The sequence below is a fragment of the Lissotriton helveticus genome, chromosome 3_2 (genome assembly GCF_964261635.1).
Source record: "Lissotriton helveticus chromosome 3_2, aLisHel1.1, whole genome shotgun sequence".
Classification (NCBI taxonomy): Eukaryota; Metazoa; Chordata; class Amphibia; order Caudata; family Salamandridae; genus Lissotriton; species Lissotriton helveticus.
In genome coordinates, this window is record NC_136062.1 from 312,781,692 (window position 1) to 312,807,856 (window position 26,165).

Here is a 26,165-nt window from a genome sequence, read left to right on the forward strand (position 1 = left end):
ACCAATCAATAACAACATCTTAATATGAAATGTAGTTAAACAACAGCACATATCCAAACCAATTAATCATACTATGGTCATAGTCAACACTTGCAGCACTCATCTCCTCAGCAGGGAGGGGATCATACCTCATGTTGAACAGCAGCCGCAAGCCCATGGGACAACTCCAAAAATAGGTCATTATAGAACCCATCAACAGGTTCATATCTACAGGAACCGGTGCCAAGCAAATATCTAGTGCCCATTTGATGGGTCACAATAGGCAATGAAACACTAGCTGAACCCAGGCAAACCAGACAGGTCAGAGTGTCAATGACCAGTCAAGATCTAGTTCTTGGAGTATTAAGATTCAAAAGAACCTTACTATGCGTTCACAACATAGCTAGACCAGTGGATGGTCTAGAGGGCTTTCGGATGGAACATTTGTTGCTGAGGAGAAAAAATAGAACCATAATGCTGCAAATGAGTTCTTGACACTGACAGCTGTCAGTGACCTTCATTGGTTGCTGTTCTTATGGGCAAAGATTTCCTTATACTGGAGACAGAAGTCTGACCCAAGTGGTAGAATGGGCCACATCACTTTGTTGGCTATGGTGGTACTGGGATGCATATGTGAGCAAGTTAGGGTCAGGTGCTGTACAAATGGGTTTCACAGGTGAGGAGAAGGGTTCTCCAGGGGCCAGTTCAGTGGCTCAGGAGAGTATAGCTAAATGAATACAAGTGAATTCAGGAGGGAATAGAACTGACAAATTGCTCTGCAGTAGAGGACAATTGTTCTATCGTCTGAGCAGGGAAGCCCATCAAAGTATTGATTAGTGTACCTTGATTTTAGACTGGAGGTGGGGTCTTGTTGGACCTGGCCCTCTCTGCTGTGCCCCCCCCAAATATCTTACCTTCATACCCCCCTATTATTTCTGAATCATTGAATGTTGGCCTTTTATGTGTACTGTAATACAGCTAACTAGTGCTTAAGTGCCTGCGCTTTCTCGTTTTAACATGTAAGATTGGCTTACACCTCTTTGGCAAATTTAATTTACTTATACATCCGTAGTAGTGGTATGCCGTATACCTAGGGCATGTACATGACATGCTACTTGAGGCCCTGCAGCACTTGTTGTGCCGTCCACTTAAGTAGCACCTTAAAACATATCCCAGGTCTGAGATTACAGGCTGAATGCAGTTTTACACTGCGAATCCAACATGGCAATATAACCTATCTGCCAAGCCTTAAACTCACCCTTTATTGCATATAGGTCACCATTCTAGTAGGCCCTAGGTAACCCATAGGGCAGGGGGCATTGTAATTAAAAGGCCTGACATCTACTTCTAAGATTTACATGTCCTGGTAGTGAAAACTCATAAATTCCTTTTTCACTACTGTGAGGCCTACCTGTTCCATAGGATAACACTGGGCTGCCATATTGCATTTAATAAGTGTTAACCTTTGATTGGGAACAGATAAGCATTTCATGTTTGGTATCTATGAATTGTAATTGAAAGTCCTCTTTAATGGTAAAGACAAAATCTAGATTACAATTCTGAAAATGCCACTTTTAGATTGTTGCCATTTTCCTGCCCTTATAATTTTGGTGCCCGTAGACTGTATTATGTCACATTACTGGTTATAAGTGGCAGTTAGACCTAGAAGGATTAGGTGTCCTGAATGGCCCATCTACTGGCAGGATGAGAGGGTGGAGTTGGGCACAGCCCCATTTGAAGCTGAATAGGCTGTGCTCTGCCTTCACACAAAGGGCTTGTCTCCACTGCATTGTTCTTGCAGCCAGCTTGAAGCCAGGGGAGTCAGGACATTCCAAGCACTTCAAAGAGAACTCTCCAGAAACTTCTTACAACTTCAAAGAAGGCACCTGGTATAAAAATAGGGTCTTTAGAGCCATACTTCAGTTCACTTTCTGGACCTATGGAAGGGTCGTGCGCTGAAGTGGCCCATTGTCTACTTCACAGGACTACTCTTCTGTACCTGGAGTGCCTGGAGCCTTCCATAAACCCTCAGAAGCCAGCCATGCTGTTAGAGCCCTGTTTTTTCACCTGAACCCAGGACCACCAGTGTGACTCCAAGGGATAGTTTTCTAGCCACTTGTTCAGAGCCACAGGGAAATAACAGGGTACCTCCATCTCAAATCCGCACCTGGATCCAGTCTGAGTGAATCCTAAACACTCAATGAGTGTTCATTCAGTCCTGGACCATTGGTTGTGGTACTAAAGGTGCCCTGAGAGTCAAAATCCAAAACCTGGTACTTATATGACAAGCTTACTATATAAACTCAAGTAAAGAAACTGACAGGCTCATGAATTGGCATTCTACGAGCTTTAAGGAAACTTTTGCAGGTGTTACCTTCTCCCACTAGAATAACAGTGGTGCAATGTCTGATAAATTATCGTCTCAATTATGGCAACTCACTATAACTTGGGAGCCTGAAATATGTGATCAATAGGCTCCAAGTGGTACAAAATGCTGCTGCAAGAATCCTTCGAAAATACCAAAGTATCAGTAAGCCACTCCCGCTCTGGTTGCCTTGCATTGACTGCAGTTCAGAAATTAATTAAATGTAAAGCTCTCTGCATAACGTATTGGGCCATTCACGGAACAGGCACATCCATCATCGTTTCTTTGCTCACTACCTATGTGCCAGAAAGAGCCCTTCAATCTAGTAACTAAGGACTCCTCATGGTGCACACGATGATCAAAAGAGCAAGAAGTGGAGGATGTTCCTTTGTATTTCTCACTCCTAGGCTCTAGAATGCTTGAGAAAAATGCTGAAGAACTACCTATCATAAAATAGTTAAGGAAATGCGCAGTTAGACTGAGTGGAAGGGTTGTGTGTCATCTAGCGCTGGGAAGCCTGTTGGGATAGCAATGCATGATACAAATCCAACTGAATTGAATTATACATTTTTGGGCTACAAACTGCTTGAGAACCAAAGGAATACCGGGAGCAACCTGCTTGTCGATCCACACAAGGTGCATTGCCGTTTGGCATCACTTTGTGGCTGCATATGCTATGTTCCACTCTGCAGCAGAAAATCTTGTTCAGCAGTTCTTTGCCAAAGGTGTATCCGGCCTGCTGGAACTCTTATCTGCTACAGCTTCCTGCCACGTAAATTATTGACTTCCATAAAATCCTGAACAAAGAAATCTTCACCACAACTTTGTCTAGGAACTCCGCGACAATGACGCTCCTTCCTCATACACTGCCTGCAGCCTTATCCTGCTAAACTTTACCTCACAAAATTTTTCTTTACATTTCTTCGAAGTCTGCAGGTAAGCACTCACCTCACCCAGTCCACTACTTGTATCCGACCGCGATTCCATCACAGTTGGCCATATTTGTCAACCTCGACCCGATACTGTGCGCCCGACCAGATAACTGCAGTTGGTACTTTGGGGCATATTACCAAAGCAGGTGAAATAAAATTGTCGCCCCTTAGCAAGCTGTCGCTAACATCAGTTAGCGACAGCTTTTAGGTGATAGCGAGCGGTTTGGGGCCCGCTTTGCATGTCAGCGATATTTATCGCTAATGACATGTAAAGTGGGCGTACCCAACCTGTTAGCGACTGAAAGCAGTCGCTAACATCGCTATCGCCTATTATCAACTCAGGCGTAGCAATTAAAAAGCGCAAATATCGCTGAAAACTAACGCCTACTCAAACCACTTCTTAACCTGTATATCCAATCCAATGGGAATCCCTAACATATAATGGGACCATTGCTCCTTTATAATTACTTGTACCTCAGATCCCTTATAGACCACTTGGTCTCCTTTGACTCTTACAAATATGCATAAATACTTTAGACATTGCCTCAGAGTTAAGCCTGACTGCTTTTTGTGCCAAGCTACCCGGAGTTAAGCACAGCCTGGCAGGGGTTGTTGCTGTTGCTTGAAGAGAGCTCACACCCCGGTCAACCAACAACTCAATTTCTCACAAATGTGGAAGAAAACTATACAAAATAACAATATTTTTCAGATTCAGGTTTCGAAAATTAGATTAAGAATGGTGGGCAGACCTTAAGGTCCTTGGCTCGAATTGGGGGCATGTTCCAGAGAGGAGCAATAGATCAGGTAAAGAGAGAGAGAATATTGAGGGGTGCAGAGAGGGTGGGAAAAGAACGCAGAGGAGATGGAGAGATAAAGATCAGGAAAGGAGTTAGCTATGATGTTTCCTTTTATGAAGAATGAAAGGATAAATTATCTTTCAAATGACTTCGGCCGAGAGCATCTTGAGACATTAATATTTGGACTTTTGTGAATTGAAACAGGACAGATAATTGGACATACATTATTGCTGCCTCTCTGTTCAATTGTATGATTTTAAATTATTTGATGTTGGACAGCTAACCCAGGGTGGTGGACATTGATTTGATGTGATTTATGTAAGGGTGTTTACTGGTGGTGCAGTGCCTATGGACTTAGCTGTCCTATTCTGGGTTTCAGAAAAGAAGTGTAAAAATTGCACAAAGAAGCTAAAAGAACGAGAGAAATGGCACAAAAGAGCCACAGAGAGAGTGAGACAAGAGTGTGAGAAATGGCACGAAGAGGCAAAAGGGTTAGAGAAACGGCACCGAAAATTTACAGAGAGAGTGAGAAATGGCGCATAGAGTCTAGAGATTGGTAGAAACGGCACAGAAAAGTCAGAGAGAGAGTGAGAAAAGGGTGAAAGAAATGGCACAAAGAGGCAAAAGAGCAAGAGAAACTGCACAGAAAAGTCAGAGAGATGGCATAGGGAGGCAAATAGATTGAACAAAACTGCACAGTGAGAGTGAGGAAAAAGTGAGAGACATGGCAAGAAAAGCAAGAGAAACGACATATAAAAAGAATGAGAGAAAATGCACAAGAAGAGAAAATGCACAAGGACAAAGGGCACAAAGAGTGAGAGAGAAGGCACAAAGAGTGAGTAAAAAGTCACAAGAAAGTCACAATAAGACTGAGACAAAACCAGAAAGAGTGAGAAGTGGCACAAAAATCACAGAAAGAGAGAGACCAAGGTGAGAGAGAGCAAGAGGAAGAGAGACAAGGTGGGTCCCTTGAGGCACTGGAGTCAGCTCCGCAAGGATCTTGACCAGTCAGAAGACAGGTCGCAGGTAAGTCCAGGTGGGGCTGTGCCTATGCATGTGCTCAAGTAACCAAAAAACAGAATACCTCTCACTGAAGAAAACATTGTAATGCCACTAAACATTCATGGTCTATTGTTTGTATTCTGAAAGGTAGGTATTATATTATGGTAATGACATTAGAACAGTTCATTTCCACAGTTTGTATAGTCCCAAAACATTTTTGAAATCTGGGCTCCAGTTACAGTTCTGAGATTATGGTTGTTAGCTGTTGTTATTGGACTTGTGTGCGTTTCCTAATGTGTAGAGATGAGTCATTCCAGCTAGTGGCAAGCTAGATCAAGTTATGCGTCTATGAGAAGCATTATGTGCATGGTTATCTTTGCCAAATGACAGTGTCCTCTGGTTTATGGTGGTTTATTGTGCTGGGGTGCATATAAGCTCATTGCTTGACTTCAAGTGACTGTTATATTTTGATGCTTATTTATCAAAATGGTCCTCATTATGTGCTCCATCAAGGATTGTAACAGAGTTACCAAACCAGTCTGGAATTACAACTGTGGTTGATTTATCTCAAACTTGAGGATTTTCTCCTGGAGATTTTGCCAGTGCAAGGAAAATCTCAGCAAGAAATTGCGTGGGAAAAATGATGACTTACCAGGGGAATCAGGTGCGGTATTCCTCTTTCCTGCTGTAAGTCATCATTTCTCAATGGAACCTCAGAGTGCCACGTGTAATCCCAGTGAGAAATTGGGTTATTCATTTGGGGAGGTAAAGCCATTGCCAACTAAGTAAACACAGTCTGAGTAGGCTAAAGCACAGTTCTTAGAGAACCTCTGCTCCACCCCTGTAGCTACGAGACAAGTACCAGGCAATCGCCAAAGACGTTCTTGCAGTACCAACAACTTTAAAGTCAAGAAATCAACAAAATAAAATTCCCAAACCAATTTTTTAAAAAAAAGAAATAATGAGTGGAAGGATAATCATCAAAATAAAATTTCTAAAGTTTAAAGGCAAAATGTCTATAAAATGTAGGGAGCCATTGAAAAAAAATCAGTACTCAAATAATTGGGACCTAGAGATGATTTCAGGCCAACTGCGATGGAGTGAAGGTTGGATACCCTAAGCTGCTTGTCCCATTCAAACATTTTGCTTTTGGACTTTGTGTTTTTTACATAAGTGTAAATCTCGGGGGGAAGATGGCGGCCGGCTAGGAAGTCCGGTCGGGAGCTCCGTGCTCGCCGCCGCACGAAAGATTGGTTCAAGAGTGGCAGTAATATGCAGGAAATGTCCGATCTCCCAACAAATTATTGAATTGAGGTACCGTACTGAACTTAACAAAAAAAAATTCAAAAACAAGGGATGACATTGCCGGCGGTATGGCCGATTACAATATGGGAGGACAAACCTGAGGAGTCCGTGGCGGCGGAGGAGACGAACAGAGCAGCAGCAAGATTGACCCTGCACAGAGCGCTACGAGCGTACGCCGGCTTGTGGGTGTCTGCTTCCGAGGCACAGAGAAACTGCCGGAGGGCTTTCGGGAGCATTCCTTTCCTCTTCCGGGGAAGCGGGGGCAGCGCGAGCAGCGAGAAAGGTGTGATCATCTAGACGGCCAAAGTGGAAGCACACAAGAGCGCACTTGGGGAAGGATCACACACAACAAACCCCGCAACACTCCCTGAGATTCTGGGACTTTCTGCAGAGACTAGACCGCCCGAGGAACCCCATCCTATGGACAGGGTAAGCGGTGCAGTGGGCGGTGAGAGGGTTGAGGGGTTCGAGGGTTTCAGGGCCAGCAGTCATCTTAACAGTGCAGGGCAGACACAAGACATTGACTTAAAGGGTCTGCCTCTGGCATATTCGGAGATGAGTGGGGGGGTTCGCCACACACCTCAGGCTCCCCCGAAACAATAGAGGAAGTATCGGAAGGGGGGCAGAATAAAGATCAGGACAGTTGTACAAGTTACTGCTTAAGGAATAGGCAGTTCTTTAAACACAATCAACCAGCACCCCTCAAACAGAGTGTTTCCCCCCGCAGCACTAAAAGAAATGCCAGAAGGCAGGCAAAGACAGATACACCTACGCCATGAGCCAAAAATAAAACTGTGAGGGAGAAGGAGGGGGTAGGAGGGCCTCCAGAGCCGAATGTTATGGTAACCCCCTCACTAAGATAATTTTTTAAGGTACAGCTGCAGGCACAGGGGGCACAGGAGCAACAGGCTAAACCACTACCGACCTGAGACCCTGCACCCATAGCAGGTAACCCCATCACTAACTCTAACCTTGAATTAAGTAAGAACAATAGAACAAGCATGGATAAAGCCGCAGAGCTGATGTCACAGCCCCCACTCAACCTGGGTGGGGGGACAGTAGAGGGGCGCCCAACCGAAATCATAGGGGACTCTGGGACGGACAGCGCTGAACACACCACAAAGCCACTAAGTCAAACTCAGAACTCAACAGAGAAGATCCTAGAAAAAATGTTGGGGTAATGAGGGAAAAATTTGCAATATCAGAAGCCAGCCAGAACAAGATCCAGGAAGCCAGTGAAGTGCTGGACACCAAGCTCAACGCATTGGGGGAAAGAGTGACAGCGGTAGAAGCAGAGGTAGGGGCCCTAAGTAAAAAAGTGGAGTCAAATCAAAAAGAGATCAGAGCTCCGAGAGCAAAAGACAAAAGCATTAATGAAAAGCTTGAATCTTTGGAAAACCAGGCAAGGAGGAACAACTTGAGAATTCTAAATGTACCAGAGGGTAGTGAAGGAGCGGATATTAAAAAGTTCACAGTATTACTTCTTGAAGAACACTTCCCATGGGTGAAAGCAGCTGAACTTGAAGAAGATATACAGAGGGTACATCGAGACCCATTTGGCAAAAACGAAGAGAGGAAGACTCCGAGGAAAATACTAATAAGCTTTAAATCCTATACCCTCAAGGAAAAGATTCTGAGCGAAGCCCTAAAGAAGGGAACTTACAATAAAGATGAATGGTCATTCAGAATCCGCTCGGATATTTCCAAGGCTACCCAGCACAGACAATGGGAGCTAGGGCAACAGATGCAGGAGCTAAGATCACTCGGGGCCACGGTACAGATGAAATTCCCACCAGCCCTCAGGATCATGTGGAGAAATAAAATGCACAACATCAGGGACCCAAAAGAGGTCAAGCATTTTCTGGAGCAAATGAAAGATAAAAATGCAAGAACACCAATAGAAGATGTGCAGTATTAAAACGGCAAAGCAGGGAGCTAAAAGAGTGCAAGCAATACAGCACAAAAAAGAAAAGAGGGAGGCTTCCCAAGTGAGGAAAATTTTAACGCGCACAAAAGAAAAAATGAACCAAAAATGCAAACACAGAGGTGGGGAGTAAACTAGGGATTTTTTTTAAAAAAAAACATGTCCTCAAAGGAGAGAACAAAAAGAAGGGGAGTTCGGGACCGGCAGATTTGACCAGGAGATTCCTAAGAAAACGCAGAGAAAATGAAGAAAGACATGAAATTAGTCAACATACTCTCATGGAATGTTAATGGCCTCAGAACCAAAAGCAGGAGAAGGTGGATTCTCGAATACCTGAAGACAATAGATAGCGAAGTCATTATATTACAGGAAACACACCTTTTAAAAAAGGAATGGGAAGAAATCATAAAGAAGTTGAGTTGGGTCGATGCATATGTTTGTACCAACCAAGACTGCGCAATCAAAACTATACTTTTCAAAAAATCGCTCAAGGCCAAAATAGAGTTTGCAGTAGTGGAAAAAAAGGAAGATTAGCGGTCACCAGGGTAAGATTACACAATAAACTATACACCATCGCGGGATACTACGGCCCTAACACGGATGACCCAGCTCCCCTACAAAAGCTGTACACGCAATTACTATCGGCAACTTCCCCGGTAATACTAGGGGGTGACTATAATATAATTACAGATCCTAAGGTAGATCGATTCCCCCAGAGGAATCTAGCAAACTTGCCAAAAATGAGGGAGTGGCTGGGGCTTTGTATAAAAGACTTGGGTTTGGCGGATATCTGGAAAGAGAAAGGCGACAAAAAGCAAGCCTTCACATTTCACATCAAAAAACTAGGACTCAAGTCTAGGATTGATTACTTCCTAGTGGATAGATGCCTTCGCTGTTTTGCCCGTCCTGTCTGCCCTCTGACATCCTTCCCGGGCTGTTGAGACCCATTTCCGCCAGCCTCCCGCCGCCCTGCTGTTTTCTGCCACCTGTCAGCGGGGCCGCCGAGTGGAGTGAGGCGAGGGGCTGCCTACAACTCCCGGCAGCCCTCGAGGTCTCCAGCCCCAGCGTTACAACTCCGCGCCAGGAGGCGCATAAAGGTACTCACTGCTGCAGCGAGCGGTGATTCGCTGTTTTGCCCGTCCTGTCTGCCCTCTGACTTGTCCTGCGCCCCGTGGAGAACTTTCTGACATCCTTCCCGAGCTGTTGAGACCCATTTCCGCCAGCCTCCCGCCGCCCTGCTGTTTTCTGCCACCTGTCAGCGGGGCCGCCGAGTGGAGTGAGGCGAGGGGCTGCCTACAACTCCCGGCAGCCCTCGAGGTCTCCAGTCCCAGCGTTAAAACTCCGCGCCAGGAGGCGCATAAAGGTACTCACTGTTCCCTCTCGCGGGACGCCGGGCGAAGCCCGGGCCAAGGGCGGGCCCGTTGTTGCCTGTTAGTGACCGGTAAGGACCGGACCGGGCTACCCCCCTTGTTTTTACTTTTCTAGACTAAGTTCATTGTCTATTTTACATTTTGACCATTATTTAACTGATTCATCAATTTGTCCATAATGACCCGAGGAACTAGGAAAAACACTAAGCCCGTTCAAAACATAACTCATCTGACCGGGCCCATAGACCAATTCATCTCACGTACCAATGAGGTCATCGACCAGAGTATTTCGATGCTGGAACGCAGAGTATCATTGGATCTTGCGAACGCTAAGCGCTCTTCCATGGGCCATTTGGCTACTGCAGTTTCTCCCAATCAACAAGGCATCCTAACACCCATATTGACTTTACCAACACCATCAACTACTACTGATGCGGATATCCATACACTTCCCTGTACTGTGGATCTTTCTGCAACACATTCCTTATCCGACTCACTTTCGTTGGTGGATCTGGATCTGGAGACTACCCCTAACATAGAGCTTTGCCAAACGCTGGAAACAACACTAGATAACCACCTTCGTGGGGCTAGGGAGGGCGCTGTCCCAAAAAGGGGTAATGGTAAACAACACTGTAAATCCAATAGAACTGTTGATCCACAGGAGTCTGAGAGGGGTCAGATTTTTCAGCTTACCCAAGTTAGTACCAACGCATCAAATGTAATTAATTCCTCAATGAATAACATTAATACTGAGATCCTTATTGCTAACCGTACTAGGTCCTCCCAGCCTCAGAGCCTTTGTACAGTTTGCAATACTACCCCTTTTCTGCTATCCACCATGAGGGAACTTCTTATAGAGCATCTAAAACCTCTGCAATCCAGTTTGAGGGATCTAGCAAAACAGTTGACACTATTATCGACTAAAACTTTTATCCAGCCCAGTGTAGTTAATAAAAACCAGAAGAAGGGGAAACCCAAAACTCTAGCTAAAATTTCACAAGCATCCCAACCAAACCCTGGTAGTAATCAACCAGTAGCTTCTAATCTATCTACCATACCACCTAAACACCCAGCTCCACCACCGCCCCATTTGACCAACTCTCACGGGGGTGTGTCCTCGGCTGGACCGAGCAACGGTCCGACCCTGGTCTCACAAGGCTCCGCTACTAGCATAAATCAACCTGCTAGTAAAAAACAGACATCTCTACATCCCAAAACATCGGAAACTAAATCCTTAGAGTTACCAAAAAGGGGACTCCGCCCAAGGCGCCCAGTGCATCTTCCTCCTGAGGCTTCCTCTTACACGGTTATTCTCACTGGCGTTCCTGAGCTCTCAGAAGGCACTAATGAATCTTTTTGGTCCCTTAAAAATAAAGTCCTGCAGTGGTTAAGTTTAAACAGACCATTACAGCACTATCATAATAGCAGAATAACAACAGTACGAAGAGTAATTTGGATAGGGGAGGAACAAAAATCAATCCATGGCGATTGTATTATAGTGAACTGTGTTGATCCTAACACAGTCAATCACATATGCTCATGGCCATCATTGGAAAAAAAGGGGGGCATCGATGCTCATCATCTTTCTTTTTTTTACCCCCCAGAGAACACGCATAAATATTTCCCAAATGTAAACTGGCAAAAACCCTTTGAAGGGCATTGGAATCAGGTGGCTTACACTAAAAGAAACAGTAACAGAGACTGGCATACTCAGGATTGGCATTCGCAGTCCTGGCTCCCTAGAAGGCCACAGATACCCATGGAAGGTTGGCAGAGCTTTCCAACTAGAAACCGCTACGAATGTCTGGACATGGTAGATTGACCAATAGTACCCACAAAAAATCTGACCCAGGTTCCTATAATCCCTGAAGTCTACACTAGTCCTGGTCAGAAATTAAGCAAGCTCAACCATCAACCTTTTATACAATTGATACCGTCCATTTTAACAACTGATGAGATTGCATCTCTGGCAGATTCTTCTCATATTAATACAAGCATAACGCAATATGTTTCCACGGAGGCTCCTACCGGAGCAAACGTTATAAATCATCACCAAAATATCGATAAGAATATGCCAGGCGCAATCTCGTCAGAGCGTTTGCATACTCGATCTGTAGTTTCTTCAACATCTACAACTCCGCTATCACAGCCAAATGACCATCCACGCAGCGCTGACCTGAGCATTCCAATCATGTATTGGAATGTTGCAGGCTTGCGAGCCAAGACAGCGTTACAACCTTGGCTGGACATAGTCAATGTACACCAGGTAGTCTGTCTCCAGGAAACCTGGTCAATAACTCCATAACATTTATTAGGCTATAAAACATTCCATATTCCAGCCATTCAAGGACCGATGGGAAGACCAAACGGTGGTTTGGCATTTTATGTTGCCAACACTCTGTCTCCCCTATCTATATGTACGCTTAAAGAAGATCCTAGCTATCAAATATTGCAAATAAATTTTAATAAAAATTCTAGCTTTATTTTTGTTAACTATTATAACAATTCCGAAATAACGGATTGCATAAAAATGCTAACCGATATAACCACCTTGTTAGAAACCTTGCAAAAGGATTTACATTCAACCACTGTACATGTGATTTGGGGTGGTGATTTCAACGCCGCATTATGCCCAAATCATAAAAACGGGAATTGCGGTCTGTTAGACAAACACGATAACCCATTGCCACACTTTGCACACTACACCTGTGGGAACAAATTAAACGACTCCCTTTTCTCCCTACAACTCGAGTTCGTAAATAACCTAGTAGAACCCCCAATAGACTTTTCCCCAACGTTCCATGGCAGGGGATTCTTAACTACAATAGATTATATTCTGACCTCACAGAGCCTGAAGGGGCAATTGGCTAATTTTTATACAGGGACTGATGTGAGCAGTGATCACTATCCCAACAGCGTAACAGTGTTACCAAAAAATATCACCCTGTATACTACCATTACCAGCCACTTAACACAAAGCTCCCTAACCATGAACAAGGTGAATGGATACACAGTTAAATGGGCCAAGGTCGACCCACTTAAAATTACGGAACGGGTCCTTGATAGAGCTAGGCCTTGGATTCTTGACTGTCTATCCGTTGACGCCTCACCTGGAACAATCATGGCCAGTTTCCAGAAAGTCCTAAATGTCATCGGAGAGGAGTTTGCTCGTAAACTCAGGAATAAAAAATCAAATTCTGAGAGATGGTTTAATGCAAAGTGTCGCAAGGCCCTTTCAGACCTAAAGGCCGCCCTTCGCTGTCCTGTGAGGGACACGCTGGAAATCTCTAACCTAAGGAAACTTTATAATACGGCCAGAGTAGAACGTAGGAAAGAAATTAAGAATAATCTTTGGGCGCAGTTACATCTCAGCTGCCACAATAAAGACAGCGCTCAATTCTGGCAAGTCATTAGATCCTCTTTTTTGACCGATCCCTCAAACGACCAACACCTGGACGTTGCAGTTACTGCAGATGAATGGGTTTCCCATTTTACGAAAATCTTTGGGTCCCTTCAATCAGTCCCTTCGGAAGTTGAACAGGAAGTTGAACAGATAAATGGCAACACATCAGTTAAAAATAACTATCCGATCAATGTAACCGTTACCCATTCAGAGGTTGTTAAAGCCCTAAAAGCGTCTAAACTTGGTAAGGCACCTGGGCCCGATGGTGTGCCCCTAGACTTTTTCCTGCAAAACTTTGAACTCTGGTCACCTCTTCTTACCCATGTTCTCTCTGCTGCAACATCTACAGGACTGTTAAAGTCATGGTCAACGTCCATCTTGCTGCCAATCTTCAAAAAGGGTGATCGTAATGATCCTGCCTGCTACAGGCCGATCTCCCTTCTGGACTCCATAGGCAAAGTTGCAGGCCGGGTGGTACTGGACCGGTTACAATCTTGGGCCCAGACAAATAACATTATGACCGACCTGCAATATGGTTTCCAGAAGGGTCTTGGAACCGTGGCGCAGGCATTGAATTTGGCCCTTTTGATTGGGAAGTACGCCGCAGCTAAAGGAGGTAACATCTTTCTAGTGTACGTTGACTTAAGTGCAGCGTTTGACTGCGTCCAGCACTCCAAACTCTGGGCTATACTTAGTGATCTTAAAGTGGATCCAGCTCTCATAGCCTTTCTTCGAGAACTTTACACGGACGCAACGGCGTCTGTCAGATTTGGAGCCAATGGCGAGTTGTCCCCATCTTTTTCTATCCAAAAAGGGGTAAGACAGGGATGTGTACTGGCTCCCTTCTTGTTCAATGTTTACACTAACGGTCTTGAGCTGGCAATGCTAGAAGGGAGCCAGGACTTACCCCAGATCAATCATCGCCCTATACCGACGCTGCTATATGCAGATGACTCAGTCATCATCGCTAGAACACTTAACCAACTTTAAAAGCAGCTTGACAAATACTGCTCTTTTATGGGCTCGCTGGGACTCAAAATTAACATAAAAAAGACATTCACTATGTACATCGGCCCCAAGGTCAAGAAACCTAGAGCAGTTTTTGTCGAAAAGTCAAAACTAGAAAAAACTTCTGCTTATCCTTATTTAGGGATATTGGTGGATGACTCCCTAAGCTGGTGGCAGGCCACAGCCAGCAGAAAACTCCTTTTCCAACGAGCAACAAAGGCCTTGATGTCTTTCTCTAGGAAACTTGGTAAACCTGCTCCCCCAGAACTCCTAAAAATTTACTATGCAAAATGCCATAGTGTGGCTACCTATGGCGCAGGAGTTTGGGGCTATGGCCCGATAGATCCCATACAAACAGTAGAGAATGGGTTTGTAAAATACCTGTTGGCCCTTCCACAAAGTGCCCCGATCTACGCTTCCCATAATGAGCTTGGTATGGACTATATTACAGACTACATACGTTTCCAACCAATTCTCTTATGGCAACGTATATGGTCAAAACCGGAGTGCCACTTAACACGCTCGCTGATAAATGACTGTATGGCCTTAACAAACTGGCGTAGGATTCCTTGGTTGGCTTAGGTGGAGAACTTTCTTAGGGACTTGGGCCGTGGCTCATATTTTGACGATCCACCGAGTGTGGAGGATATATCAAGAAAAGAACTAAAGAAAATAAGCATGGACCACTTGAGAGAACTTCGCAGCTCAATTGAGATTGTAAAACCGCTTAATTCTCAAATTCAAGCGATTCAACTTGTTAAAGGTATTCAACCTTATTTATCGTATTATTTGTCTAATTACGAAAAATACCTTTTGACAAGATATCGTTTCAACACCTTTTTCCGGTTAGTTACCTTTCCTCGGATACAGAACTGGTCGAGAGACATTATGAACTGTCCGTGTGACGGAGTATCGACGCAATCCACATTACATACTATTTTCTTCTGCTCATACTATAAAACACCACGAAAAACTTGGATTCTGCCACTTCTTCGACTGATTGGCCAGAGGTCTTGTTATCCAGCTTATTTGTCCCTACAATTATTAGACTCACCTCACTTCGCAAAATGTATAGCTATTTTTTTAAAAGCCACTATCAAAATGCGAGAAGCTCTTGAATGACATTATGAGTTTTTTTCACAAGTATGTAAAATAATTTTACTTCCTATTGTTTTAACCTGTACTTTTTATGGTTGCAAATAAGTGGTAACCGAATAAAAGATAATGAACTGAACAGAACACTTGCCAGCCCACCTTTCTGATTATTCGGCAGTTCAGCTAAAAATACAAATGGAAAAAAACAACTCCTTACCAAGATGGACCGTTAATCGCACTATTCTATTAGATCCGTAAACTATAGAAGAACTAAAATTAGAGACAGACATTTTCTTTGAAAACAACAAATCTGACACCTCAAAACAAGTCACCTGGGATGCATACAAAAGCAGTAATCAGGAGCAAATTACTAAGCCTGGCAGTACACAAATCTAAGATAACAAAACAAGAGATAAGACACTTAGAAAACACCATAAAATCACTGGACATACAAATAGCAACAGAAAACCTAACAGTCAATAAGGAGAAATTGGAGGCTGACAGGCTAAAACAAAAGGAATCGCTTACAGAAATTCTGGACAACAAAGTGAGAGAGAAATGGGAAGCCAGTAAATTGTCTCACTATGAATATGGAGAAGGGTGTGGCAAAATGTTGGCATGGAAAACAAAAACCGACCAAACCAGGAACAAAATAGTCAGCATCCAGCAGCAAAACCATACAGAACTAAGTTCAGAGGACTCCGTGATTATGCAGGAATTCACAATCTTCTTTGCAAATCTTTACACAGAGGATACTAACCCTACTGATGAACAACTTAAAGAATACCTTGACGGCCAGACCCTTCCCACACTATCAACCGAAGGAAAAGAAGATTTAAATGCCAAAATTACAAATAAAGAAGTAGAAGAAGTAATAAGGTGGTTAAAGAGAGGGGAAGCAGCAGGCCCTGATGCCTTACCAAATGAGTTCTTCATTAACCTCAGTGGAGTCCTGGTTTCCCCCTAACGGATTTACTAAACACAATCTACGTAGAAAAAGGTAATCTCCCAGACTCCTGGAATGATGTAACAATGAACTTTCTATTAAAACCAGGGATAAATCTGGTGAATTGTGAATCATATCCTCCATCTCTCTATTAAATTGTGACTACAAGAAATGTAGGCAGATCATGGCAAAAAGGCTAGGGAGAGTAGCCGGAACCCTGATTAACACTGACCAGAAAGGTTTTGTGAAAGGCAGACAAATACAAGACTTAATACATGAACTTTTCGAGGCAATAGATATAGCCACCAGTGAAAAAACACCCTTATCTATAATCACCTTTGATGCAGCCAAAGCATTTGATAGAGTAAATTGGGCATTTTAAACAGGGCATTAAACAAAAATAATCTGGGAGAGAATTTTCTAGGAATGGTAGAGGAACTCTACAGAAGACCAAGGGCTCAGATTTTAATCAATGGAAACCTCACTGAAAACATTGAGATCAAGAGAGGAACAAGACAAGGGTGTCCCCTGTCTCCACTACTTTTCAATTTATATATTGAACCTCTGTTAAATAACCTCAGAAACCACCCTTCCATATCTCCCTTCACGTACCAAGGATGGGAAAAAAAAGGTTGTGCTGTATGCAGATGACCTAATGATTTTCACAAGTGATTTTGAGGGTTCTATCAGATCAATAGAAGAAACTTTAACCAACTTCGGGAAGGTGTTAGGGTATGAGACCAACCAGGCAAAAACGGAAATTATGAGCTGGAATGAGCAAATTAACAACCCCTATACTAAGGATAAAATAAGGTATTTAGGCATTGACCTGGTCAAGGATCTAGACAAAGTGATGCAGATAAATCTTAACAGAATTGCTGGTGAAGTTAGAAAATTACTTAAAGTATGGGGAGGTCTGCCTCTGAGCTTTCATGGAAAATCAAACATAATAAAAATCTCCATCCTACCAAAGTTTACTTATGTCTTCAGCACTATACCGTTAGAATTCAAGGGGGAGTCGATAAAGAAACTCCAAGGGGAACTCACAAGTTTAATTTGGTCATCAAAAGGAACAGGAATAGCACGGAGCAAACTAAGGAGAAAAAAAGAACAAGGGGGGATAGCGAGCACTGACCTACTCGAATACTATAGAGCATTCCAATTGAAATACACAAGATCCCTACTGAAAAACTTCGAGCAATTTCCAGAATATTTATAAGCAATGACTGGAAGAGTAGGACATTTCCCATACAAATTCAGTCACCCGAAATATTTTAAAAAGGTGAAGTTAAAGGTTCTCAAGTCCGCAGCAAAACTATGGCACCACATAAGAAACACTCTGAACATACCATACTACAGCAAGTTCGCCACCATATGGGAATCTCCAGGCACCCCAGATTGCCTCAAGGACAGCCTAACCACCCCGCTGAAAACAGCAGGTATCAAGGTGTGGGGCCAACTGATGACGGAGAACACCCTAGTTGACTGGTATCAATTAAATACAATAAGAAATGCCTCCCTAGCTAAATTTACATTTTACCAACTCACCAGTTGGGCAAAATGTCTGAAAGAAAACAAAAAGGGAAATGATGATCTAAAGACTGATATGATGAAGAACGCCCCCATAAACAAAGAAATTTCTCGTTGGTACAGGGCCCTCATAATAGCGGGGGAGGAGGACTTCCTGATTCCTGAAACGATCTGGGGGAGAGACCTGCCGTCGCTGGATACTCAAAACATATGTCAAGTATCTATGGAAAAATGCTGGTCCACTATAAAATCTGCCGCCTTAAGGAGAAACCACTGGTTTACCGCCCACAGAGCCTACTGGACTCCGAAGAGGTTATCTAAGATCAACGGGGCCAGAGCAAAGAACAGCCCCAAATGCAGCTTGGAAAAAGCCAACGACTTGCACATGTTCCGGCAGTGCCCTCAGCTCGATATATTCTGGCAGGAAGTGGGTAAGACATTAGGCACCATACTGAGAAGACACCTTAATGTAAGTATAGATCTTGTTATATTTGGGGTAGATAGATCAAATTGTTTAGATAAATTAACCAAAAAACAAGAGAATCTACTCTTTCTGCTGATTTTATTGGCAAGGAGGGAAATATGCATAAAATGGGTAAGTCTGGTACCTCCTACACACGGGGAATGGTTAAACTCAATTTTCAGAATAAAAAAACTGGACAGGAAGGGGAAGGCTAGCAAGAAATATAACTTTTGGAAAATATGGGAAGATTTTCATCAGACTAATCTTTCATTATAATTTCTTTGTTAAAATTGCTGCTCAAAGTCCAATGATTATGCGAGGGCAATAAATAAACGGGCAAAATGCCCGTTTGAGTGGCCATGATGGCTAGCTCCCCCCGACGGAAACATTTATTGGATATGGTAATGGAAACAAAGGGACCCCCTCAAAAACAAACACAAATCGGAGCCTCCCCAGCCAAGATCCGGTAAAAATAAAGGGGCAGTAAAGGACTAGAAAAGAGAGAGGCGGGTCCCCACAACTCCTTACACAAACTATTGCAGAATGAGGACAAAAAAAAGTCGAAATCTCTCAGTTGGCATGGTGCAAGACTGAAGTTGGAGCTGGCAAAGGAAATGATAAGTCAGCTAGGTTGTCTGTTGAGCTCCCACTGAAGCCATTGACTTTGGCACCAAAATCTTTGAGTTGGACAAAAGTGGATGTTGTAGCGGCCAAGACTACTACACTGCTGCCATGCCAAGGCCCAATATTGTAGCTTGTAATAACTCACTTTTTGGTGCTCAGTATCCTCCTGAGGGACAAGGCTCGAAGCTGTAGACAGACAGGGCTCCACAAGGCAGGATACCTTCACTATGACTTCAAGCTGAATCTATTTTCAGCACAGCAAAGAAGTCTAAGCTGGGTGAACATGGTTTTCTTGCCCCCATCCTCAGCCCCGTTAGGTGCAACTACTCTCAACACCTCTCTGCACCTTGTCTCGGTCCTCCCAGGATGGAAAAAATTACTAAGTCCCACTTTTATCCAGTAGCAGGGGAAGTTCCTCCTAGCCTCTCCTGCACCCCTTACATCCTCAGGTTAGGCCTCCAGACACCAGGTCTTTCTCCAACCAGAGATCCAGTAGATCTCAGCCATCTGTTGTCACCCGTGCACTGTCTGAGTCATTGTTGGCTGCTTTCAGAATCCCTTGAGTAGGCAAACATGAGGTTAGTTCCAGTCCTTGGGTGCCAGCAGGAGTCAGATGTCACTGGGTATTTTTTCTGCCAACAAGGACTTCTTTCTCAGGTGTAGTCTTCTGAGGTCCAGGAATGTTCTGAGAAGGTGGTGATGAGGTATCTGTCTTATTGTGTGCACTAGACAATAACTAGGGATGTTTACTCCTCAATCCTGTATACTTTCTCTGCTTATGCCATCCTCCTTTTGCAGTACGTCCTCTTTGATTTACTGTCAAAATTCTTAGCAGTGCTAAATCCAAAATGGCTAATCCATCAGGAAGACTTCTCCAAAACAATCGTCATTTAGATGAGCTAACCTCCACTTTGTCACAGTCAAAAACGGGTTCTCCCTCCGTACGAGTCTGGGGCAGAAGTCTAGAAGTAACCTGGGACTGGAGGGTAGCAGATCCTGTCTGTCCCATTCAGCACATCCAAATCAAAAGAAAAATCGTTAAGACTGTCCTTTGTTCTGCCATTTATTCCTGTCCCCTCCCAGATTGCTCTACCCTGCTGAGTTGCTAGTATTTTTACAACACACCAGACTTTGAGGATCCAGAGCCGGGGTATTGTCCTCCAGGCTGGAAAGTGTATTTGCCTCTGGAGGAGAGATAAAAAGCACAATTGATTCTAAGGCTGTTTTGACCCAGGCGGCACAAACTACATTTTTACAAAGCTACTTCTCCACTAAAAACTGCTTTGAAATTTAAATTAGATTTCGAAAATGGAGTAGAAAATGATTTGGATTCATTTGCCAGTATTTTCCGAGGTAGCAATTAGAAATACGTTTTTTACTTCATATTTAGGCCTTTTTTCTCAGTTTAAGAATTTTTTTTATTAAAGATTATAAAGATATAAAGATATTAACAGTACATATGTTATGAATTTATAGAAAACAGACAAAAAATATGTATATATAAGGAATACATAACATATGCAATAAAAACTAAAGAGAATGGTAAGAGGGATATAAAGGAAAGAGGGAGGAAGAAATAGGTAAAGTAGCAGAAAGAAAACAAGAAAGAAAGAAGATAGAGAGGAAAAGGAAAAAGGAAGGTGAAAAAAGAGGAGAGGGAAAAGAGGTAATGTATGTGGGAGTAAATAGAAAGCATTCAAGAAGGAAAATTAGAAGAGAGATAAGAGGTGAAAGGAAGCCAAAGAAGATCAGATTTAATTTTTAGGGGAATAGAAGAAGAGGCAGTAATAGAGATCCTATGTTCATCGCATACAAAATTCCACCAAGTGTGAACAGAAATCTTAGAGTTATCTTTCCAACACAATAGAATGACTTTGAATGCAATAGAGATCAACAGGTCCAACAATCTGGCAGAAGAAGATATAATATCAACCTCAGCGGATAAAGAGCCTAGGAAAACGTTCTGTAAAGATAACGGAGCGGAGCAAGAAAATATGCGCATACAAGTCTTCCAAACTTCCTTCCAAAATGAAAGGACAAGGGGACATGCATATAATAAGTGTTTAAGAGTTCCAATATCATTGGAACATGACCAATACAGTGCAGATGAAGTCTGGGAAAACGTATGAACATTAACAGGTGTAATAATGACTCTATGATAAATAAAAAACAAAGATTGAGTAATGCGAGCAGCAACAGATGTCTGAAACAGTTTGGACCAAATACGATCCCACAACAAGACAGAGAAGTTAGTGTCCAGGTCACATTCCCATGCAATCTCAACAGAGGATTTGGGACGATCTTCAATATTCGAAGTCAAAATTGTATAAACATGTGGAGCTTTAGGTTGATGGCTGGAGAATAAAGGATATAGAGGGGTGGTAGGAACAAAAGAAGGAAAAGCAGCTAGAAGGGAGAAAGAGGCTAAGTGAGACAGAATGGCAGACGTAATAATGTTGTATTCATTAATATAAGAAGAGGGCAAGTCAAATAACTTTTGCAATTCCAAAAATGGAAGGACAAAGCCATCAACAAAAAACTGAAGTACAAATACAATATTCTTTTCCTTCCAGTGTTTGAAATAAAATGTTTTACCTTTATAACGAAGGAATTTGTTATACCACACAACTGATGCTAAAAAACTTTGCAATGGGGATAGGTGAGAGGAAAACACATTAGATAACACAGTTTGGGCGTATTTTAAAATAGGGAATTTAGTCAAAAAAGAACAATTTGACATAAAAACAGTATGCTGAAAGGAAAAATCCTTCAATTGAGAGCGTTCTAGGAGAACCCAGGCCGGCACAGGGGTATCAGTAAAGTCATAGGCCAAAGAAAAAGCTTGTCTAATCAGGAAGGCTAAATGATATGTCTTAAAGTTGGGAAAACGAATGCCACCTTCAGATTTAGGACGCATCAGCTTATGCATGGCTATACGAGGGTGTTTATCATTCCATAGGAATTTGGAGCAAAGGGCATTTATGCGGGAAAAATATGCAAGGGGAATTTTAAAAGGAAGCATAGAGACAGTATATAAAACATGTGGAGCAATCATCATTTTAATTGTGTCCAAACGACCCCACCATGAGAGAAATAAGGGAGACCAACTTTGAAGAAGGGATTGAATTTTCTGTATGAGAGAAGCAAAGGTAAGCTTGAGGGTTTCTTTCAAGGAAGGTGCAAACCAAATACCTAGGTATTTAATTTTGGTGGGACACCATGCAAAGTCAGTATCATTAAACATAAATTGATAACATAACGCGTTGAGTGGAAGAACTTCAGTCTTGGAGAGGTTCAGCTTATAACCCGATATAGAGGAATACAAACGGACCTCCTCCAAAAAAGAAGGAAGTGAGGATTCAGGGTTGGACATATATGTACCAGCACATCATCTGCATAAGCCGACAATTTAATTTCAATAGAGGATAATTTAAACCCAGAAATCTTAGGATTAGAGCGAATTCTTTCTAGGAAAGGTTCAAGACACAAAATAAATAATAGGGGGATAGGGGGCATCCTTGTCTAGTGCCTCTAGACAAGGAAAAAAATCTTGAAAATTGATTGTTAACAAAAATACTAGCACGTGGTGAGGAATAAAGTAGTTTGACCATTGAGATTAACGAGGGGCCATACCATTGTAAGGTATGGAACAAGAATTGCCAGTTGATGCGGTCAAACGCCTTTTCCGCGTCTAAGGAAAGAGCAGCCAGAGGGATTTTAAGTTTTTTACTGTGAGAAATGACATTTGAGAACATACGGGCATTATCAGCAGCAAGTCTACCTTTTACAAATCCTACCTGGTCAGTTTTGATTAAACAAGGGATAAGGGAGTCCAGGCGTAAAGCCAAAATGTTTGCAAAAATTTTGCAATCATAATTGATTAAGGATACAGGGCGATAATTTTTACACTGGGAATGATCCTTGTCTGGTTTGGGAATGATAATGATTAACGCATCCAAAAAGGATCCAGAAGCCTTCGCATCCAAAATGAAGGAGTTTTGGAGCAAAAATGGTATGCAAAGCGGAATAAAATTCCACGGGAAGGCCATCTGGGTCAGAGGCCTTTGATTTTTTAAGCAAATTAATGGCCCGAGTTACTTCTTGGATAGTAATTTCTTTTTCCAAGAGAGCAAACTCATCTGGAATGGATGGGGGAGAAGGAAGACCATCAAAAAAGGACGTTAAATTAACATTAGAAGGATGCGTATCATCATTATATAAGGATTGGTAATAATTATGAAAAACTTCAGCAATATCTTCATCAGCTGAAACTAGTTTGTTTAGAGAATCATTAAAAATTGGACCTACATTTTTACGTTCTGACTTTACTTTTAAATAGTTTGCTAGCATTTTCCCCGCTTTATTTTGGCCACCATGGAATTTGGACTTAATTTTGAGAAGGGTGCTACAAGCTTCATTAGTAATAATCTTATTCAACTCTGTTTTGGCAGAAATTAAATCTTGAAGGGAGGAGGGGGATTTAGAAGAAAAATACATATGTTCTAGGGTTTTGATTTTCTGAAGTTGCTCCTCATATTTTTTCCTATTGAGTTTCTTTTTGTGAGCAACATAGGACATAGTAAACGCCCTGAAAGCAGCTTTAAAGGCATCCCAGTTGTTAGGAATGGAGGTGTCAGAAGGATTATTAAAGGAAAAAAATTCTTCAAAAAACTCCACACTTTTCTTCATAAAAACCGGGTCAGATAAAAGAAAGGAGTTACATTTCCAACAACTAAATTTGGAGGAAATAAGGGAAAGGTCAAGTGTGGTAAAAACAGGGGCATGGTCGGAAATAAATATGGAGCCAATTACAGAATTTTGAATGGAAGGAAGTAACAATTTACTAACCATAATATAGTCAATCCTAGAGCGAGTGTGATGAACATTAGAAAAAAAGGTATATTCCAACACATCAGGATTACACAATTTCCATGAATCAAATAAAGGACGTGAGGCAATGGCAGACTGAAAACTCTTATGGGACTTATCGGGTTTAAATTTACTGGAAGATAGTCTATCCGAGAAAGGGTCTAACCATTGGTTAAAATCACCGGCAATAATAAAGTCAGGGCAATCAATGGAGGAAATCAAAGTTTTAATATCGTTCCAAAATGTAGGGTCAGGACGTGTCGGACCATAAATATTTAGCAACACCAGTGTTTTATTATGGATATTTACCTTAGCCATTGCCCAACGTCCTTCATCGTCATTTTGAGTAGAAATAATCTGTACATTTAAAGCTTTATGAAATAAAATAGCGACCCCCCTTTTTTATGAACAGCAGGAGAAAAAACAACTTGACCCACCCACTGCCTTTTCAGCTTTAGAGTTTCAATATCAGAACAATGCGTTTCTTGAAGGAAAACAACCTGTGAATTGAGTTTAGATAAATGAGACAATACCTTTTGACGCTTGACAGGATAACCAAGACCTCGCACGTTCCAGGAGACAAATTTACACACCATGGAGGGAAGAGGGGATGGTCGAAACGTGAATTGAACATATGGTAGGGGAACAACTACGGAAATGGGAATAACAGAGACAAAAAACACATGAGGGGGGAATTCCCAGGATACGCTCTACACAAAAACACAATTGACTACGATTCAAAAAGTACAGCATGAAAGAAAACAATTGAAGAAAAGACCGCATAGGAACAGAAAAACATAGAACAAAAAAGAAGAAGAAAAAGCAACCTAGAAAAGAAGTAAAAGGAAGAGAAATAGAAAAACGGGGAGAGTAAAGAAGTATAAGGAATAGAAGAGAAGGAAGAATAAACAGATCAAGGCACAGAAGCCTGATTGGAGAAAGATATAACAACCGAAATGAATGAGGCATGGATACACCAGACAGGGAACACGTCCCCACGAGCAACCCATAACGGACATGAAAAGAAAAAGATAGCAGAATGTGAGAGCGAAACCTCAAGAATGAGAACAAAGATCATAAGAAAGAAGCAACAGAGGATAAAAAGAAGAAGAGAATAGCTGCAATATAGAAGAAAGAGCAACAATAGAAAATTCAGCAAGAGGAACATTAGTTAGCACTGTCCATATTTGAAGGTGAGATACTCTGAAGGTATGCATGGAGCTTTTGAGGATCATCATATGAGGAGGTGAAACCATTATGAGTGATCTTGCAAAAGCATGGATGTAGGATGCCGTATTGAATGCTGAGCTGTCTCATGAGAGGACGAAGATTCAGAAATTCCTTGCGTCGGGCATTCGTCGCTGATGAAAGATCTTGTGAGATAAAAATGTTATGGCCGGACCATTGAAACGTCTTTTAAGTCTGACGGCTTTTAAGACAGCCATTAACTCCGTGAATTCTAGGAAAAGCATAATATTACCACGAGGCTTATTGGAGTTCGAGTTAATGCGGCCCAGACGGTGAGCCCTCTGGATGTTAAGAGGGTGTGACGCAGGTTGGAGGTTCAAAAGTTCCTGTAAAAATTTTCGTAAGAAAGTCACCATGTCAGGCCCTTCTAAATTTTCCGGAACGCCATAAACACGTAGATTATTTCTACAATTGCGATTTACCAAATCCTCCGTGTGTAACTTAAGTTTATGGATTTCTTGCTCTAATAGTGGGATTTTGACTGAAGCATCCTGGATATCACTAACTCTTTGCTCCAAGTTTAAGACCTTGCCCTCCATAAGCACCCAACGATCCTCAATTTGTCTAAGGCGTTCATTAGTAGCAGACATGAACGGTTGGAGCCCTCGAACCTCCTCAAGGATGGAGTCCAACACCGGGTTTGGCGAAGATTTTATGGGAGAGGGCGGGTCATTTTTAAGTCTTTTAGGCTTGGTACCTGTTTGAGATAATTTCGAATTATGAGAGTCAGTAGCCATGTTTGCAATGAGAGATAAAGCAAAGAGAACCAGGCAGGCTGAATAAGCAGGATTGACACAGCTCAGATTAGCACGTGGTACGACTGATACCAAAAACGTCACTTGAAGGCGACGAAAACTGGCACTCAAGTCGAGCAACGAAAACCACGGAGGTTAGAGCCAGACATCGCAAACCACAAGCTCAGTTGAAACAGGACCTTGAGGAGACATCTCAATAAAAAGTCATAAAAGGGCATTAATAGAAAGTATCCGCCTCCATAGGATGTAACATAGGTGTTAGCTTATTGAAGTAATATCTCAGGATGTAGAATAACATTAGCAAAGATACTGTTATGAGTAGGAATACTCACGAGAATACTTCAAAACCAGTAGAGGAAGCGTTTCCAAAATGGCGGCAAGCATTCATGTGAGGCACTCATTAATTGAGGAAAAAAAACGGCAAAAAAAACATGCAGCGCCGTTCAGATAAGAAAGTTACAGCATAAAAGCATTGTAGGGCAGCGCAGAGGTGCAGTGGTATATCCAGAAATCCTATAAACAAAAAAAAATTTAAGGGTCAGTGGAGATA

General features: G+C 42.4%; 1 long non-coding RNA gene across 12 annotated transcripts in view; it reads right to left on the bottom strand.

The window, feature by feature from the left end:
* The window catches only part of LOC144826311 (uncharacterized), a 1,506,634-nt gene that overhangs the window by 131,604 nt on the left and 1,348,865 nt on the right, over positions 1–26,165 (bottom strand). For 4 of the 12 annotated variants that reach the window (XR_013609772.1, XR_013609775.1, XR_013609777.1 and 1 more), the window contains one exon: positions 24,146–24,261. The exons of the other annotated variants lie outside the window; for them this stretch is intronic. This is a non-coding gene — a long non-coding RNA (uncharacterized LOC144826311). The remainder of the gene's footprint in view (positions 1–24,145; positions 24,262–26,165) is intronic. 12 annotated transcript variants of the gene reach the window in all.